The following is a 20,123-nucleotide window of genomic DNA, read 5'->3' as shown; positions in this document are numbered from 1 at the left end:
GACTAATGAACAAGGACAAATGATTCACACAACGAGTCACAAGGACTAATGAACATGGAGAAATGATTTACACAACGAGTCACAATGACTAATTAACTAGGACAAATGAGTCACACAATGAGTCACAATGACTAAGGAATAAGGACAAATGGTTCACACAACGAGTCACAATGACTGATTAACTAGGATTAATGATTCACACAACGAATCACAATGACTAACGAACAAGGACAAATGTTTTACACAACCAGTCACAAACACTAATGAACAAGGACAAATGATTCATAGAACGAGTCACAATGACTAACGAACAAGGACAAATGTTTCACACAACGAGTCACAAGCACTAATGAACAAGGACAAATGATTTACACAACGAGTCACAATGAGTAATTATCAAGGACAAATGATTCACACAACGATTACAATGACTAATTAACTAGGACAAATGATTCACACAACGAGTCACAATGACTAATGAACAAGGACAAATGATTAACACAACGAGTCAAAATGCCTAATTAAATAGGACAAAAGATTCATACAACTAGTCACAATGACTAATGAACAAGGACAAATGGTTCACACAACGAGTCACAATGCCTAATGAACAAGGACAAATGATTCACACAACGAGTCAAAATGCCTAATTAACTAGGACAAATGATTCACACAACGAGTCACAATGACTAATTAACTAGGACAAATGATTCACACAACGAGTCACAATGACTAATTAACTAGGACAAAAGATTCACACAACGAGTCACAATGACTAACGAACAAGGACAAATGGTTCACAAAATGAGTCACAAGCACTAATGAACAAGGACAAATGATTCATACAACGAGTCACAATGACTAATTAACAAGGACAAATGATTCACACAACGAGTAACAATGACTAAATAACTAGGACAAAAGATTCACACAACGAGTCACAATGACTAATTAACTAGGACAAAAGATTCACACAACGAGTCACAATGACTAACGAACAAGGATAAATGGTTCACAAAATGAGTCACAAGCACTAATGAACAAGGACAAATGATTCACACAACGAGTCACAATGACTAATTAACAAGGACAAATGATTCACACAACGAGTCACAATGCCTAATTAACTAGGACAAATGATTTACACAACGAGTCACAATGACTAATGAACAAGGACAAATGATTCACACAATGAGTCACAAGAACTAATGAACATGGACAAATGATTTACACAACGAGTCACAATGACTAATCAACTAGGACAAAAGATTCACACAACGAGTCACAATGACTAACGAACAAGGACAAATGGTTCACAAAATGAGTCACAAGCACTAATGAACAAGGACAAATGGTTCACACAACGAGTCACAATGACTAATTAACTAGGACAAAGGATTCACACAACTAGTAACAATGACTAACAAACAAGGACAAATGTTTCACACAACGAGTCACAAACAATAATGAACAAGGACAAATGATTCATACAACGAGTCACAATGACTAATTAACAAGGACAAATGATTCACACAACGAGTAACAATGACTAAATAACTAGGACAAAAGATTCACACAACGAGTCACAATGACTAATTAACTAGGACAAAAGATTCACACAACGAGTCACAATGACTAACGAACAAGGACAAATGGTTCACAAAATGAGTCACAAGCACTAATGAACAAGGACAAATGATTCACACAACGAGTCACAATGACTAATCAACTAGGACAAAAGATTCACACAACGAGTCACAATGACTAACGAACAAGGACAAATGGTTCACACAATGAGTCACAAGCACTAATGAACAAGGACAAATGATTCACACAACGAGTCACAATGACTAATTAACTAGGACAAATGATTCACACAACGAGTCACAATGCTTAATTAACTAGGACAAATGATTCACACAACGAGTCACAATGACTAATGAACAAGGACAAATGATTCACACAACGAGTCACAAGGACTAATGAACATGGAGAAATGATTTACACAACGAGTCACAATGACTAATTAACTAGGACAAATGAGTCACACAATGAGTCACAATGACTAAGGAATAAGGACAAATGGTTCACACAACGAGTCACAATGACTGATTAACTAGGATTAATGATTCACACAACGAATCACAATGACTAACGAACAAGGACAAATGTTTTACACAACCAGTCACAAACACTAATGAACAAGGACAAATGATTCATAGAACGAGTCACAATGACTAACGAACAAGGACAAATGTTTCACACAACGAGTCACAAGCACTAATGAACAAGGACAAATGATTTACACAACGAGTCACAATGAGTAATTATCAAGGACAAATGATTCACACAACGATTACAATGACTAATTAACTAGGACAAATGATTCACACAACGAGTCACAATGACTAATGAACAAGGACAAATGATTAACACAACGAGTCAAAATGCCTAATTAAATAGGACAAAAGATTCATACAACTAGTCACAATGACTAATGAACAAGGACAAATGGTTCACACAACGAGTCACAATGCCTAATGAACAAGGACAAATGATTCACACAACGAGTCAAAATGCCTAATTAACTAGGACAAATGATTCACACAACGAGTCACAATGACTAATTAACTAGGACAAATGATTCACACAACGAGTCACAATGACTAATTAACTAGGACAAAAGATTCACACAACGAGTCACAATGACTAACGAACAAGGACAAATGGTTCACAAAATGAGTCACAAGCACTAATGAACAAGGACAAATGATTCATACAACGAGTCACAATGACTAATTAACAAGGACAAATGATTCACACAACGAGTAACAATGACTAAATAACTAGGACAAAAGATTCACACAACGAGTCACAATGACTAATTAACTAGGACAAAAGATTCACACAACGAGTCACAATGACTAACGAACAAGGACAAATGGTTCACAAAATGAGTCACAAGCACTAATGAACAAGGACAAATGATTCACACAACGAGTCACAATGACTAATTAACAAGGACAAATGATTCACACAACGAGTCACAATGCCTAATTAACTAGGACAAATGATTTACACAACGAGTCACAATGACTAATGAACAAGGACAAATGATTCACACAATGAGTCACAAGAACTAATGAACATGGACAAATGATTTACACAACGAGTCACAATGACTAATCAACTAGGACAAAAGATTCACACAACGAGTCACAATGACTAACGAACAAGGACAAATGGTTCACAAAATGAGTCACAAGCACTAATGAACAAGGACAAATGATTCACACAACGAGTCACAATGACTAATTAACAAGGGAAAATGATTCACACAACGAGTCACAATGCCTAATTAACTAGGACAAATGATTTACACAACGAGTCACAATGACTAATGAACAAGGACAAATGATTCACACAATGAGTCACAAGAACTAATGAACATGGACAAATGATTTACACAACGAGTCACAATGACTAATCAACTAGGACAAAAGATTCACACAACGAGTCACAATGACTAACGAACAAGGACAAATGGTTCACACAATGAGTCACAAGCACTAATGAACAAGGACAAATGATTCACACAACGACTCACAATGACTAATTAACTAGGACAAATGATTCACACAACGAGTCACAATGCTTAATTAACTAGGACAAATGATTCACACAACGAGTCACAATGACTAATTAACAAGGACAAATGATTCACACAACGAGTCACAAGGACTAATGAACATGGAGAAATGATTTACACAACGAGTCACAATGACTAATTAACTAGGACAAATGAGTCACACAATGAGTCACAATGACTAAGGAATAAGGACAAATGGTTCACACAACGAGTCACAATGACTGATTAACTAGGATTAATGATTCACACAACGAATCACAATGACTAACGAACAAGGACAAATGTTTTACACAACCAGTCACAAGCACTAATGAACAAGGACAAATGATTCATAGAACGAGTCACAATGACTAAAGAACAAGGACAAATGTTTCACACAACGAGTCACAAGCACTAATGAACAAGGACAAATGATTTACACAACGAGTCACAATGACTAATTATCAAGGACAAATGATTCACACAACGAGTTACAATGACTAATGAACAAGGACAAATGATTCACACAACGAGTCAAAATGCCTAATTAACTAGGACAAATGAGTCACACAATGAGTCACAATGACTAAGGAATAAGGACAAATGGTTCACACAACGAGTCACAATGACTGATTAACTAGGATTAATGATTCACACAACGAATCACAATGACTAACGAACAAGGACAAATGTTTTACACAACCAGTCACAAACACTAATGAACAAGGACAAATGATTCATAGAACGAGTCACAATGACTAACGAACAAGGACAAATGTTTCACACAACGAGTCACAAGCACTAATGAACAAGGACAAATGATTTACACAACGAGTCACAATGACTAATTATGAAGGACAAATGATTCACACAACGACTTACAATGACTAATGAACAAGGACAAATGATTAACACAACGAGTCAAAATGCCTAATTAAATAGGACAAAAGATTCATACAACTAGTCACAATGACTAATGAACAAGGACAAATGGTTCACACAACGAGTCACAATGCCTAATGAACAAGGACAAATGATTCACACAACGAGTCAAAATGCCTAATTAACTAGGACAAATGATTCACACAACGAGTCACAATGACTAATTAACTAGGACAAATGATTCACACAACGAGTCACAATGCTTAATTAACTAGGACAAATGATTCACACAACGAGTCACAATGACTAATGAACAAGGACAAATGATTCACACAACGAGTCACAAGGACTAATGAACATGGACAAATGATTTACACAACGAGTCACAATGACTAATTAACTAGGACAAATGAGTCACACAATGAGTCACAATGACTAAGGAACAAGGACAAATGGTTCAGACAACGAGTCACAATGACTGATTAACTAGGATTAATGATTCACACAACGAATCACAATGACTAACGAACAAGGACAAATGTTTCACACAACGAGTCACAAGCACTAATGAACAAGGACAAATGATTCATAGAACGAGTCACAATGACTAATTATCAAGGACAAATGATTCACACAACGAGTTACAATGACTAATGAACAAGGACAAATGATTCACACAACGAGTCAAAATGCCTAATTAACTAGGACAAATGATTCATACAACGAGTCACAATGACTAATGAACAAGGACAAATGGTTCACACAACGAGTCACAATGACTAATTAACTAGGACAAAGGATTCACACAACTAGTAACAATGACTAACAAACAAGGACAAATGTTTCACACAACGAGTCACAAACACTAATGAACAAGGACAAATGATTCATACAACGAGTCACAATGACTAATTAACAAGGATAAATGATTCACACAACGAGTAACAATGACTAAATAACTAGGACAAAAGATTCACACAACGAGTCACAATGACTAATTAACTAGGACAAAAGATTCACACAACGAGTCACAATGACTAACGAACAAGGACAAATGGTTCACAAAATGAGTCACAAGCACTAATGAACAAGGACAAATGATTCACACAACGAGTCACAATGCCTAATTAACTAGGACAAATGATTTACACAACGAGTCACAATGACTAATGAACAAGGACAAATGATTCACACAATGAGTCACAAGAACTAATGAACATGGACAAATGATTTACACAACGAGTCACAATGACTAATCAACTAGGACAAAAGATTCACACAACGAGTCACAATGACTAACGAACAAGGACAAATGGTTCACACAATGAGTCACAAGCACTAATGAACAAGGACAAATGATTCACACAACGACTCACAATGACTAATTAACTAGGACAAATGATTCACACAACGAGTCACAATGCTTAATTAACTAGGACAAATGATTCACACAACGAGTCACAATGACTAATTAACAAGGACAAATGATTCACACAACGAGTCACAAGGACTAATGAACATGGAGAAATGATTTACACAACGAGTCACAATGACTAATTAACTAGGACAAATGAGTCACACAATGAGTCACAATGACTAAGGAATAAGGACAAATGGTTCACACAACGAGTCACAATGACTGATTAACTAGGATTAATGATTCACACAACGAATCACAATGACTAACGAACAAGGACAAATGTTTTACACAACCAGATCCACAAGCACTAATGAACAAGGACAAATGATTCATAGAACGAGTCACAATGACTAAAGAACAAGGACAAATGTTTCACACAACGAGTCACAAGCACTAATGAACAAGGACAAATGATTTACACAACGAGTCACAATGACTAATTATCAAGGACAAATGATTCACACAACGAGTTACAATGACTAATGAACAAGGACAAATGATTCACACAACGAGTCAAAATGCCTAATTAACTAGGACAAATGATTCATACAACGAGTCACAATGACTAATGAACAAGGACAAATGGTTCACACAACGAGTCACAATGACTAATTAACTAGGACAAAGGATTCACACAACTAGTAACAATGACTAACAAACAAGGACAAATGTTTCACACAACGAGTCACAAACACTAATGAACAAGGACAAATGTTTCATACAACGAGTCACAATGACTAATGAACAAGGACAAATGATTAACACAACGAGTCAAAATGCCTAATTAAATAGGACAAAAGATTCATACAACTAGTCACAATGACTAATGAACAAGGACAAATGGTTCACACAACGAGTCACAATGCCTAATGAACAAGGACAAATGATTCACACAACGAGTCAAAATGCCTAATTAACTAGGACAAATGATTCACACAACGAGTCACAATGACTAATTAACTAGGACAAATGATTCACACAACGAGTCACAATGCTTAATTAACTAGGACAAATGATTCACACAACGAGTCACAATGACTAATGAACAAGGACAAATGATTCACACAACGAGTCACAAGGACTAATGAACATGGACAAATGATTTACACAACGAGTCACAATGACTAATTAACTAGGACAAATGAGTCACACAATGAGTCACAATGACTAAGGAACAAGGACAAATGGTTCACACAACGAGTCACAATGACTGATTAACTAGGATTAATGATTCACACAACGAATCACAATGACTAACGAACAAGGACAAATGTTTCACACAACGAGTCACAAGCACTAATGAACAAGGACAAATGATTCATAGAACGAGTCACAATGACTAATTATCAAGGACAAATGATTCACACAACGAGTTACAATGACTAATGAACAAGGACAAATGATTCACACAACGAGTCAAAATGCCTAATTAACTAGGACAAATGATTCATACAACGAGTCACAATGACTAATGAACAAGGACAAATGGTTCACACAACGAGTCACAATGACTAATTAACTAGGACAAAGGATTCACACAACTAGTAACAATGACTAACAAACAAGGACAAATGTTTCACACAACGAGTCACAAACAATAATGAACAAGGACAAATGATTCATACAACGAGTCACAATGACTAATTAACAAGGACAAATGATTCACACAACGAGTAACAATGACTAAATAACTAGGACAAAAGATTCACACAACGAGTCACAATGACTAATTAACTAGGACAAAAGATTCACACAACGAGTCACAATGACTAACGAACAAGGACAAATGGTTCACAAAATGAGTCACAAGCACTAATGAACAAGGACAAATGATTCACACAACGAGTCACAATGACTAATCAACTAGGACAAAAGATTCACACAACGAGTCACAATGACTAACGAACAAGGACAAATGGTTCACACAATGAGTCACAAGCACTAATGAACAAGGACAAATGATTCACACAACGAGTCACAATGACTAATTAACTAGGACAAATGATTCACACAACGAGTCACAATGCTTAATTAACTAGGACAAATGATTCACACAACGAGTCACAATGACTAATGAACAAGGACAAATGATTCACACAACGAGTCACAAGGACTAATGAACATGGAGAAATGATTTACACAACGAGTCACAATGACTAATTAACTAGGACAAATGAGTCACACAATGAGTCACAATGACTAAGGAATAAGGACAAATGGTTCACACAACGAGTCACAATGACTGATTAACTAGGATTAATGATTCACACAACGAATCACAATGACTAACGAACAAGGACAAATGTTTTACACAACCAGTCACAAACACTAATGAACAAGGACAAATGATTCATAGAACGAGTCACAATGACTAACGAACAAGGACAAATGTTTCACACAACGAGTCACAAGCACTAATGAACAAGGACAAATGATTTACACAACGAGTCACAATGACTAATTATGAAGGACAAATGATTCACACAACGACTTACAATGACTAATGAACAAGGACAAATGATTAACACAACGAGTCAAAATGCCTAATTAAATAGGACAAAAGATTCATACAACTAGTCACAATGACTAATGAACAAGGACAAATGGTTCACACAACGAGTCACAATGCCTAATGAACAAGGACAAATGATTCACACAACGAGTCAAAATGCCTAATTAACTAGGACAAATGATTCACACAACGAGTCACAATGACTAATTAACAAGGACAAATGATTCACACAACGAGTAACAATGACTAAATAACTAGGACAAAAGATTCACACAACGAGTCACAATGACTAATTAACTAGGACAAAAGATTCACACAACGAGTCACAATGACTAACGAACAAGGACAAATGGTTCACAAAATGAGTCACAAGCACTAATGAACAAGGACAAATGATTCATACAACGAGTCACAATGACTAATTAACAAGGACAAATGATTCACACAACGAGTAACAATGACTAAATAACTAGGACAAAAGATTCACACAACGAGTCACAATGACTAATTAACTAGGACAAAAGATTCACACAACGAGTCACAATGACTAACGAACAAGGACAAATGGTTCACAAAATGAGTCACAAGCACTAATGAACAAGGACAAATGATTCACACAACGAGTCACAATGACTAATTAACAAGGACAAATGATTCACACAACGAGTCACAATGCCTAATTAACTAGGACAAATGATTTACACAACGAGTCACAATGACTAATGAACAAGGACAAATGATTCACACAATGAGTCACAAGAACTAATGAACATGGACAAATGATTTACACAACGAGTCACAATGACTAATCAACTAGGACAAAAGATTCACACAACGAGTCACAATGACTAACGAACAAGGACAAATGGTTCACAAAATGAGTCACAAGCACTAATGAACAAGGACAAATGATTCACACAACGAGTCACAATGACTAATTAACAAGGGAAAATGATTCACACAACGAGTCACAATGCCTAATTAACTAGGACAAATGATTTACACAACGAGTCACAATGACTAATGAACAAGGACAAATGATTCACACAATGAGTCACAAGAACTAATGAACATGGACAAATGATTTACACAACGAGTCACAATGACTAATCAACTAGGACAAAAGATTCACACAACGAGTCACAATGACTAACGAACAAGGACAAATGGTTCACACAATGAGTCACAAGCACTAATGAACAAGGACAAATGATTCACACAACGACTCACAATGACTAATTAACTAGGACAAATGATTCACACAACGAGTCACAATGCTTAATTAACTAGGACAAATGATTCACACAACGAGTCACAATGACTAATTAACAAGGACAAATGATTCACACAACGAGTCACAAGGACTAATGAACATGGAGAAATGATTTACACAACGAGTCACAATGACTAATTAACTAGGACAAATGAGTCACACAATGAGTCACAATGACTAAGGAATAAGGACAATTCACACAACGAGTCACAATGACTGATTAACTAGGATTAATGATTCACACAACGAATCACAATGACTAACGAACAAGGACAAATGTTTTACACAACCAGTCACAAGCACTAATGAACAAGGACAAATGATTCATAGAACGAGTCACAATGACTAAAGAACAAGGACAAATGTTTCACACAACGAGTCACAAGCACTAATGAACAAGGACAAATGATTTACACAACGAGTCACAATGACTAATTATCAAGGACAAATGATTCACACAACGAGTTACAATGACTAATGAACAAGGACAAATGATTCACACAACGAGTCAAAATGCCTAATTAACTAGGACAAATGATTCATACAACGAGTCACAATGACTAATGAACAAGGACAAATGGTTCACACAACGAGTCACAATGACTAATTAACTAGGACAAAGGATTCACACAACTAGTAACAATGACTAACAAACAAGGACAAATGTTTCACACAACGAGTCACAAACACTAATGAACAAGGACAAATGTTTCATACAACGAGTCACAATGACTAATGAACAAGGACAAATGATTAACACAACGAGTCAAAATGCCTAATTAAATAGGACAAAAGATTCATACAACTAGTCACAATGACTAATGAACAAGGACAAATGGTTCACACAACGAGTCACAATGCCTAATGAACAAGGACAAATGATTCACACAACGAGTCAAAATGCCTAATTAACTAGGACAAATGATTCACACAACGAGTCACAATGACTAATTAACTAGGACAAATGATTCACACAACGAGTCACAATGCTTAATTAACTAGGACAAATGATTCACACAACGAGTCACAATGACTAATGAACAAGGACAAATGATTCACACAACGAGTCACAAGGACTAATGAACATGGACAAATGATTTACACAACGAGTCACAATGACTAATTAACTAGGACAAATGAGTCACACAATGAGTCACAATGACTAAGGAACAAGGACAAATGGTTCACACAACGAGTCACAATGACTGATTAACTAGGATTAATGATTCACACAACGAATCACAATGACTAACGAACAAGGACAAATGTTTCACACAACGAGTCACAAGCACTAATGAACAAGGACAAATGATTCATAGAACGAGTCACAATGACTAATTATCAAGGACAAATGATTCACACAACGAGTTACAATGACTAATGAACAAGGACAAATGATTCACACAACGAGTCAAAATGCCTAATTAACTAGGACAAATGATTCATACAACGAGTCACAATGACTAATGAACAAGGACAAATGGTTCACACAACGAGTCACAATGACTAATTAACTAGGACAAAGGATTCACACAACTAGTAACAATGACTAACAAACAAGGACAAATGTTTCACACAACGAGTCACAAACAATAATGAACAAGGACAAATGATTCATACAACGAGTCACAATGACTAATTAACAAGGACAAATGATTCACACAACGAGTAACAATGACTAAATAACTAGGACAAAAGATTCACACAACGAGTCACAATGACTAATTAACTAGGACAAAAGATTCACACAACGAGTCACAATGACTAACGAACAAGGACAAATGGTTCACAAAATGAGTCACAAGCACTAATGAACAAGGACAAATGATTCACACAACGAGTCACAATGACTAATCAACTAGGACAAAAGATTCACACAACGAGTCACAATGACTAACGAACAAGGACAAATGGTTCACACAATGAGTCACAAGCACTAATGAACAAGGACAAATGATTCACACAACGAGTCACAATGACTAATTAACTAGGACAAATGATTCACACAACGAGTCACAATGCTTAATTAACTAGGACAAATGATTCACACAACGAGTCACAATGACTAATGAACAAGGACAAATGATTCACACAACGAGTCACAAGGACTAATGAACATGGAGAAATGATTTACACAACGAGTCACAATGACTAATTAACTAGGACAAATGAGTCACACAATGAGTCACAATGACTAAGGAATAAGGACAAATGGTTCACACAACGAGTCACAATGACTGATTAACTAGGATTAATGATTCACACAACGAATCACAATGACTAACGAACAAGGACAAATGTTTTACACAACCAGTCACAAACACTAATGAACAAGGACAAATGATTCATAGAACGAGTCACAATGACTAACGAACAAGGACAAATGTTTCACACAACGAGTCACAAGCACTAATGAACAAGGACAAATGATTTACACAACGAGTCACAATGACTAATTATGAAGGACAAATGATTCACACAACGACTTACAATGACTAATGAACAAGGACAAATGATTAACACAACGAGTCAAAATGCCTAATTAAATAGGACAAAAGATTCATACAACTAGTCACAATGACTAATGAACAAGGACAAATGGTTCACACAACGAGTCACAATGCCTAATGAACAAGGACAAATGATTCACACAACGAGTCAAAATGCCTAATTAACTAGGACAAATGATTCACACAACGAGTCACAATGACTAATTAACAAGGACAAATGATTCACACAACGAGTAACAATGACTAAATAACTAGGACAAAAGATTCACACAACGAGTCACAATGACTAATTAACTAGGACAAAAGATTCACACAACGAGTCACAATGACTAACGAACAAGGACAAATGGTTCACAAAATGAGTCACAAGCACTAATGAACAAGGACAAATGATTCATACAACGAGTCACAATGACTAATTAACAAGGACAAATGATTCACACAACGAGTAACAATGACTAAATAACTAGGACAAAAGATTCACACAACGAGTCACAATGACTAATTAACTAGGACAAAAGATTCACACAACGAGTCACAATGACTAACGAACAAGGACAAATGGTTCACAAAATGAGTCACAAGCACTAATGAACAAGGACAAATGATTCACACAACGAGTCACAATGACTAATTAACAAGGACAAATGATTCACACAACGAGTCACAATGCCTAATTAACTAGGACAAATGATTTACACAACGAGTCACAATGACTAATGAACAAGGACAAATGATTCACACAATGAGTCACAAGAACTAATGAACATGGACAAATGATTTACACAACGAGTCACAATGACTAATCAACTAGGACAAAAGATTCACACAACGAGTCACAATGACTAACGAACAAGGACAAATGGTTCACAAAATGAGTCACAAGCACTAATGAACAAGGACAAATGATTCACACAACGAGTCACAATGACTAATTAACAAGGGAAAATGATTCACACAACGAGTCACAATGCCTAATTAACTAGGACAAATGATTTACACAACGAGTCACAATGACTAATGAACAAGGACAAATGATTCACACAATGAGTCACAAGAACTAATGAACATGGACAAATGATTTACACAACGAGTCACAATGACTAATCAACTAGGACAAAAGATTCACACAACGAGTCACAATGACTAACGAACAAGGACAAATGGTTCACACAATGAGTCACAAGCACTAATGAACAAGGACAAATGATTCACACAACGACTCACAATGACTAATTAACTAGGACAAATGATTCACACAACGAGTCACAATGCTTAATTAACTAGGACAAATGATTCACACAACGAGTCACAATGACTAATTAACAAGGACAAATGATTCACACAACGAGTCACAAGGACTAATGAACATGGAGAAATGATTTACACAACGAGTCACAATGACTAATTAACTAGGACAAATGAGTCACACAATGAGTCACAATGACTAAGGAATAAGGACAATTCACACAACGAGTCACAATGACTGATTAACTAGGATTAATGATTCACACAACGAATCACAATGACTAACGAACAAGGACAAATGTTTTACACAACCAGTCACAAGCACTAATGAACAAGGACAAATGATTCATAGAACGAGTCACAATGACTAAAGAACAAGGACAAATGTTTCACACAACGAGTCACAAGCACTAATGAACAAGGACAAATGATTTACACAACGAGTCACAATGACTAATTATCAAGGACAAATGATTCACACAACGAGTTACAATGACTAATGAACAAGGACAAATGATTCACACAACGAGTCAAAATGCCTAATTAACTAGGACAAATGATTCATACAACGAGTCACAATGACTAATGAACAAGGACAAATGGTTCACACAACGAGTCACAATGACTAATTAACTAGGACAAAGGATTCACACAACTAGTAACAATGACTAACAAACAAGGACAAATGTTTCACACAACGAGTCACAAACACTAATGAACAAGGACAAATGTTTCATACAACGAGTCACAATGACTAATGAACAAGGACAAATGATTAACACAACGAGTCAAAATGCCTAATTAAATAGGACAAAAGATTCATACAACTAGTCACAATGACTAATGAACAAGGACAAATGGTTCACACAACGAGTCACAATGCCTAATGAACAAGGACAAATGATTCACACAACGAGTCAAAATGCCTAATTAACTAGGACAAATGATTCACACAACGAGTCACAATGACTAATTAACTAGGACAAATGATTCACACAACGAGTCACAATGCTTAATTAACTAGGACAAATGATTCACACAACGAGTCACAATGACTAATGAACAAGGACAAATGATTCACACAACGAGTCACAAGGACTAATGAACATGGACAAATGATTTACACAACGAGTCACAATGACTAATTAACTAGGACAAATGAGTCACACAATGAGTCACAATGACTAAGGAACAAGGACAAATGGTTCACACAACGAGTCACAATGACTGATTAACTAGGATTAATGATTCACACAACGAATCACAATGACTAACGAACAAGGACAAATGTTTCACACAACGAGTCACAAGCACTAATGAACAAGGACAAATGATTCATAGAACGAGTCACAATGACTAATTATCAAGGACAAATGATTCACACAACGAGTTTCAATGACTAATGAACAAGGACAAATGATTCACACAACGAGTCAAAATGCCTAATTAACTAGGACAAATGATTCATACAACGAGTCACAATGACTAATGAACAAGGACAAATGGTTCACACAACGAGTCACAATGACTAATTAACTAGGACAAAGGATTCACACAACTAGTAACAATGACTAACAAACAAGGACAAATGTTTCACACAACGAGTCACAAACAATAATGAACAAGGACAAATGATTCATACAACGAGTCACAATGACTAATTAACAAGGACAAATGATTCACACAACGAGTAACAATGACTAAATAACTAGGACAAAAGATTCACACAACGAGTCACAATGACTAATTAACTAGGACAAAAGATTCACACAACGAGTCACAATGACTAACGAACAAGGACAAATGGTTCACAAAATGAGTCACAAGCACTAATGAACAAGGACAAATGATTCACACAACGAGTCACAATGACTAATCAAATAGGACAAAAGATTCACACAACGAGTCACAATGACTAACGAACAAGGACAAATGGTTCACACAATGAGTCATAAGCACTAATGAACAAGGACAAATGATTCACACAACGAGTCACAATGACTAATTAACTAGGACAAATGATTCACACAACGAGTCACAATGCTTAATTAACTAGGACAAATGATTCACACAACGAGTCACAATGACTAATGAACAAGGACAAATGATTCACACAACGAGTCACAAGGACTAATGAACATGGAGAAATGATTTACACAACGAGTCACAATGACTAATTAACTAGGACAAATGAGTCACACAATGAGTCACAATGACTAAGGAATAAGGACAAATGGTTCACACAACGAGTCACAATGACTGATTAACTAGGATTAATGATTCACACAACGAATCACAATGACTAACGAACAAGGACAAATGTTTTACACAACCAGTCACAAACACTAATGAACAAGGACAAATGATTCATAGAACGAGTCACAATGACTAACGAACAAGGACAAATGTTTCACACAACGAGTCACAAGCACTAATGAACAAGGACAAATGGTTCACACAACGAGTCACAATGCCTAATGAACAAGGACAAATGATTCACACAACGAGTCAAAATGCCTAATTAACTAGGACAAATGATTCACACAACGAGTCACAATGACTAATTAACAAGGACAAATGATTCACACAACGAGTAACAATGACTAAATAACTAGGACAAAAGATTCACAGAACGAGTCACAATGACTAATTAACTAGGACAAAAGATTCACACAACGAGTCACAATGACTAACGAACAAGGACAAATGGTTCACAAAATGAGTCACAAGCACTAATGAACAAGGACAAATGATTCATACAACGAGTCACAATGACTAATTAACAAGGACAAATGATTCACACAACGAGTCACAATGACTAATGAACAAGGACAAATGATTCACACAACGAGTCACAAGGACTAATGAACATGGACAAATGATTTACACAACGAGTCACAATGACTAATTAACTAGGACAAATGAGTCACACAATGAGTCACAATGACTAAGGAACAAGGACAAATGGTTCACACAACGAGTCACAATGACTAATTAACAAGGACAAATGATTCACACAACGAGTCACAATGCCTAATTAACTAGGACAAATGATTTACACAACGAGTCACAATGACTAATGAACAAGGACAAATGATTCACACAATGAGTCACAAGAACTAATGAACATGGACAAATGATTTACACAACGAGTCACAATGACTAATCAACTAGGACAAATGATTCACACAACGAGTCACAATGACTAACGAACAAGGACAAATGGTTCACACAATGAGTCACAAGCACTAATGAACAAGGACAAATGATTCACACAACGAGTCACAATGACTAATTAACTAGGACAAATGATTCACACAACGAGTCACAATGCTTAATTAACTAGAACAAATGATTCACACAACGAGTCACAATGACTAATTAACAAGGACAAATGATTCACACAACGAGTCACAAGGACTAATGAACATGGAGAAATGATTTACACAACGAGTCACAATGACTAATTAACTAGGACAAATGAGTCACACAATGAGTCACAATGACTAAGGAATAAGGACAAATGGTTCACACAACGAGTCACAATGACTGATTAACTAGGATTAATGATTCACACAACGAATCACTATGACTAACGAACAAGGACAAATGTTTTACACAACCAAATCACAAGCACTAATGAACAAGGACAAATGATTCATAGAACGAGTCACAATGACTAAAGAACAAGGACAAATGTTTCACACAACGAGTCACAAGCACTAATGAACAAGGATAAATGATTTACACAACGAGTCACAATGACTAATTATCAAGGACAAATGATTCACACAACGAGTTACAATGACTAATGAACAAGGACAAATGATTCACACAACGAGTCAAAATGCCTAATTAACTAGGACAAATGATTCATACAACGAGTCACAATGACTAATGAACAAGGTCAAATGGTTCACACAACGAGTCACAATGACTAATTAACTAGGACAAAGGATTCACACAACTAGTAACAATGACTAACAAACAAGGACAAATGTTTCACACAACGAGTCACAAACACTAATGAACAAGGACAAATGTTTCATACAACGAGTCACAATGACTAATGAACAAGGACAAATGATTAACACAACGAGTCAAAATGCCTAATTAAATAGGACAAAAGATTCATACAACTAGTCACAATGACTAATGAACAAGGACAAATGGTTCACACAACGAGTCACAATGCCTAATGAACAAGGACAAATGATTCACACAACGAGTCAAAATGCCTAATTAACTATGACAAATGATTCACACAACGAGTCACAATGACTAATTAACTAGGACAAATGATTCACACAACGAGTCACAATGCTTAATTAACTAGGACAAATGATTCACACAACGAGTCACAATGACTAATGAACAAGGACAAATGATTCACACAACGAGTCACAAGGACTAATGAACATGGACAAATGATTTACACAACGAGTCACAATGACTAATTAACTAGGACAAATGAGTCACACAATGAGTCACAATGACTAAGGAACAAGGACAAATGGTTCACACAACGAGTCACAATGACTAATTAACAAGGACAAATGATTCACACAACGAGTCACAATGCCTAATTAACTAGGACAAATGATTTACACAACGAGTCACAATGACTAATGAACAAGGACAAATGATTCACACAATGAGTCACAAGAACTAATGAACATGGACAAATGATTTACACAACGAGTCACAATGACTAATCAACTAGGACAAATGATTCACACAACGAGTCACAATGACTAACGAACAAGGACAAATGGTTCACACAATGAGTCACAAGCACTAATGAACAAGGACAAATGCTTCACACAACGAGTCACAATGACTAATTAACTAGGACAAATGATTCACACAACGAGTCACAATGCTTAATTAACTAGGACAAATGATTCACACAACGAGTCACAATGACTAATTAACAAGGACAAATGATTCACACAACGAGTCACAAGGACTAATGAACATGGAGAAATGATTTACACAACGAGTCACAATGACTAATTAACTAGGACAAATGAGTCACAATGACTAAGGAATAAGGACAAATGGTTCACACAACGAGTCACAATGACTGATTAACTAGGATTAATGATTCACACAACGAATCACTATGACTAACGAACAAGGACAAATGTTTTACACAACCAGTCACAAGCACTAATGAACAAGGACAAATGATTCATAGAACGAGTCACAATGACTAAAGAACAAGGACAAATGTTTCACACAACGAGTCACAAGCACTAATGAACAAGGATAAATGATTTACACAACGAGTCACAATGACTAATTATCAAGGACAAATGATTCACACAACGAGTTACAATGACTAATGAACAAGGACAAATGATTCACACAACGAGTCAAAATGCCTAATTAACTAGGACAAATGATTCATACAACGAGTCACAATGACTAATTAACTAGGACAAAGGATTCACACAACTAGTAACAATGACTAACAAACAAGGACAAATGTTTCACACAACGAGTCACAAACACTAATGAACAAGGACAAATGTTTCATACAACGAGTCACAATGACTAATGAACAAGGACAAATGATTAACACAACGAGTCAAAATGCCTAATTAAATAGGACAAAAGATTCATACAACTAGTCACAATGACTAATGAACAAGGACAAATGGTTCACACAACGAGTCACAATGCCTAATGAACAAGGACAAATGATTCACACAACGAGTCAAAATGCCTAATTAACTATGACAAATGATTCACACAACGAGTCACAATGACTAATTAACTAGGACAAATGATTCACACAACGAGTCACAATGCTTAATTAACTAGGACAAATGATTCACACAACGAGTCACAATGACTAATGAACAAGGACAAATGATTCACACAACGAGTCACAAGGACTAATGAACATGGACAAATGATTTACACAACGAGTCACAATGACTAATTAACTAGGACAAATGAGTCACACAATGAGTCACAATGACTAAGGAACAAGGACAAATGGTTCACACAACGAGTCACAATGACTGATTAACTAGGATTAATGATTCACACAACGAATCACAATGACTAACGAACAAGGACAAATGTTTCACACAACGAGTCACAAGCACTAATGAACAAGGACAAATGATTCATAGAACGAGTCACAATGACTAATTATCAAGGACAAATGATTCACACAACGAGTCACAATGCCTAATGAACAAGGACAAATGATTCACACAACGAGTCAAAATGCCTAATTAACTAGGACAAATGATTCACACAACGAGTCACAATGACTAATTAACAAGGACAAATGATTCACACAACGAGTAACAATGACTAAATAACTAGGACAAAAGATTCACACAACGAGTCACAATGACTAATTAACTAGGACAAAAGATTCACACAACGAGTCACAATGACTAACGAACAAGGACAAATGGTTCACAAAATGAGTCACAAGCACTAATGAACAAGGACAAATGATTCATACAACGAGTCACAATGACTAATTAACAAGGACAAATGATTCACACAACGAGTAACAATGACTAAATAACTAGGACAAAAGATTCACACAACGAGTCACAATGACTAATTAACTAGGACAAAAGATTCACACAACGAGTCACAATGACTAACGAACAAGGACA

This window comes from Silene latifolia, unplaced genomic scaffold (assembly GCF_048544455.1).
Source record: "Silene latifolia isolate original U9 population unplaced genomic scaffold, ASM4854445v1 chrun_scaffold_16, whole genome shotgun sequence".
NCBI classification, from domain to species: Eukaryota; Viridiplantae; Streptophyta; class Magnoliopsida; order Caryophyllales; family Caryophyllaceae; genus Silene; species Silene latifolia.
This window is presented reverse-complemented; position numbering follows the sequence as displayed.